Source organism: Chaetura pelagica, unplaced genomic scaffold (assembly GCF_000747805.2).
Source record: "Chaetura pelagica isolate M959 unplaced genomic scaffold, ChaPel_1.0 scaffold938, whole genome shotgun sequence".
Lineage (NCBI taxonomy): Eukaryota > Metazoa > Chordata > Aves > Apodiformes > Apodidae > Chaetura > Chaetura pelagica.
The window spans coordinates 631,471-634,795 of NW_009954221.1; positions in this window are offsets into that span (position 1 = coordinate 631,471).

Sequence of the window (3,325 nt, forward strand, 5' to 3'; positions counted from 1 at the left end):
CTGTGAGGGATGGACCTGGCACCTGCTCCAGCCAAGGGAACCCCAGGGAGAAGGTCAGGAGGTGGTGCAGAGCTGGGTAGTTTGGACTCTGGTGCTGCTCAGCCGTGGCTGCCAGGCTGCAGGTGTTGGTGTGGTGCCTTTGGCTCAAGGCCAGCGCTTGGACACTGTGAAGTGGTTTAAAAACACCCTCCCTGGTGTTCCAGGGCTGTTTGCACCCTGCTGGTACCTGGAGCAGAAAGAGGTGGCTGTGCTGTAGAGGGGGGTCATCTCCAGGGCAGAGCAGGCTGCTGTGGAAGCACCTTCTCTCTCTGTACAGCTCTTTTCCAGTTGGACTTCATCAGCCAGCTGCCCCAACAGTGGATGTGTCCGTGAGGTGGATGTAGCTGAGTTCTGTTCAGGAGGAGGGATGCTGCAGGGTAGCTCTGAGGGATGAGAATACAAGCACTTTGGTTGGATAGAGGCAACTTTTTTTTTGACAGCAGGAAGTTTTCATTCTCTCCCTGATTTTCCTTTGTCCTTTTGCCTCTTCACTGGCTTTTCTTTAAGCAGAAAATTCTTAAGAAGTTCAAGTGCTGCAGTGAGACCTACACAGACTATATAAAATTGCCTCATTTTTTTTTCTTTTTTTTAATGGCACCTGCTGCAATATCACCTTTTAAAAAGTATTAAATAAAAGAAATAATAAAAGGGGTCTGAACCCCACCTGGTGGCTGTGCTGTAGGTGGGTCCATGTGCCTCCACCAGGGCTCAGCTCTGAGACCTGCTCAGAGGACCTGGCTGGAGATCCAGCAGAGGATCCAGCTGCTGATTTCCATGGCTGTAGCTGCTTTTCTCCTTCACCACATTTCACTTTTCCCCAGGGGGATGGGGAAGCCTCTTGGTGTGTTGAGGGTGTTGGTGCTGCGGGGCACTGGGGCAGTGGTGCAGTGTCCTGCTGGCGCCTGGGAGGTGAGCTCTGGGTTGTGTGTCCCGGCTTTGTAGGAGGCTGAACCTTCTGTGGAAATGGAATGAGGCTTTAGAGCTGCTTCAGCACTGCAGTCAGCTGGTCAGCCCCAGTGTGTGTGTGCCAGCTTCTTCTGGGTCAGTGCAGGAGCTCCAGACCCGTCGGGTGAGTTCAGGGCCTCCAAAATGCTGGTTTTATCTCTGCCTCTTTGGGACCTTCTGTTCTGTTGGTTTTTTGTTTTAAACACAGGAGTGACTGCACAAGGAAAGGGTGTATGTTCTTTGGAAGGAACAGCCCATCAGCCTGAGGAGCTGCCTGGGAATCCTCTGCTTTGACAGAAGTGTATAAAATCATCTGCATCCCGATGAGCTGGGATGGGTGTCTCAGAGAGGGAGGTGTTGGGAAGGTAACTTGTGTGCTGCTCCATAGCCCTGGGTGCTGCTGGCTGGAATTCTCCCTGGGATTTGGCAGCATCCCTCTGGATCATTAAGGCTGCCTCCCTGAGGCAGCTTAGGCACAGCTCTGGCCAGGGCTCCAGCTCTCCTCTTACCCCTTTCCCTCGCCACAGGGAGGCTTTTCTCGCTGAGCGTTTTGTGCTCTTTGGGTCCTTTCCTTCTCTTTGTCCCTCAGAAAATCCCCCACTAAGCCTGTTGTAGCCTGGATTTCAGTAATTTGGGTGGTTTCTAGCCTGTCAAGAAGCAGAGCTGCAGTCTCCCCAGAATGAGTCCTGACCCAGCACCACCTGGTGCTGTTTGAGCCTCAGGCTGTGCTGTGTCTTGGGAAAACAAACACAAAGGGTCAGGTGAGCTGCTGGAAGGGACACGGACCTGGCACCTCACAGAGGTATGGAGGCTTCCAGCTGGGACTTGATGCAAACTTGAGACTAAACTGGACTATAAAGCACAGTTGGAAATATTTCTGGAGATGTGGTGGTGTTTACAGCCCTGCTGTCTGGGAGTGGGCTGCCAGGGTCCTGTGTGGCATCGGGTGTGGGTATGCTGAGGGGTGACAGTGGTGACAGGTTTGGGAATGGGGGAGAGGCCTTTGGACCGTGTGTCAGGGAGCTCCTGGCTCCTCTGTTTCTCAGCTGTAGCTCCTCGGGCACAGCCTGTGGCTCTCTAGCTGTAGGGGTTGTCCTTCTGGAAGAAGCCATTAACAAAACCAGGGCCTGTAGGGGTGTTCTGCTTCCCAGGAGAGAGGCTGGCTGTGAGCTTTGATCGTGGTCCAGTTCAAGACCAGAGATTTTGGCAGGACGTGGCTTTAGAGCCTTCATCCAAGATTTTTGTGTTTTCCAAATGAAAATGGTGTCAGATCTGATCTTGACTCTGAAGCTGCCTCTGTGATGAAAACCACCAGCATTTGTCCTGGCTCTTTTTCCGTTTCCCTGGCTCCTGTGTTAATCACACTTTTCCCATTCACATTGGGCAGGCTGGATGAATGGGGTGAGATCTGGCTGTGCCCTGGTGAAGGTTTGCTAACCCCAGGGGGCCACCAGGCCCCTTGGAGTCATCACCTACCAGGCACACAGGTACCAGGCTCTGGCCTGGTTCTCCTGTGCAGAGCTGTGCCACTTTCACCATCCTGCATTTCCAAAGAGGGTGGTGATGGAAGAGAAGCTGCCAGTTGTGTTTCAGCATGGAAACAGCTGTGGATAACTGAATTTGGTCTGGAGAATCCAGGGAGCTTAAAAACCAGCACTGAAACCCCCTTAGCCACGGGCTACCTGTACCATTAGTCTTCAGTGTTTTCAAGGTAGGCTGCTCTTTGTCAGGGCAATGAGTGCTGGAAGTGTTTGCAAAGCAGCTCTTGGGAAGAGGTGTCTGAGCTAAGACTGGGGCTTCTTAACCAAATATTAAAATGGGAATTACACAAGGCTTCAGCATAAGCCGTGGGGAATGCTGAATTATTCAGGAAGAGGTGAGACTGGTGTGGGCCTGAGGACATGGGCTGCAAGTGTCCGTGTGTCTGTCAGTGCATCAGCAACCTGGGCTGGCAGTGGATCCGTTACCACCCTGTAGCAGCCTGGTGGGCAGGAGTGCCACGGAAGCTGGGAATGCCATGGGATCCAGGTGCCAGTTTCCAGCACTACCTGGTGAAGCAGCATGATGTTGCCCTGCTGGAGGAATGTCGGACCAGAGTGTGGAATATGGTCCCCCTGGGGCCTGCCTGGGTACGTGTCAGATGACAACAAGAGAACCCCACACAAGCCCTAGAACAATCCAAGCCTTTGTGTTTGCCTTGTGCTGGTGGATTTCCCAGCTTCTGTACAGACACCTATTGTCTGGAGCAGTGTGGCCAGGCAGTCCAGCCCTGCACTTGGCTGCTCTGGGGGTGTTTGTCTCTGCTCAAGCAGGCACTGAGGGCAAGATGCTGCTGGTTTGA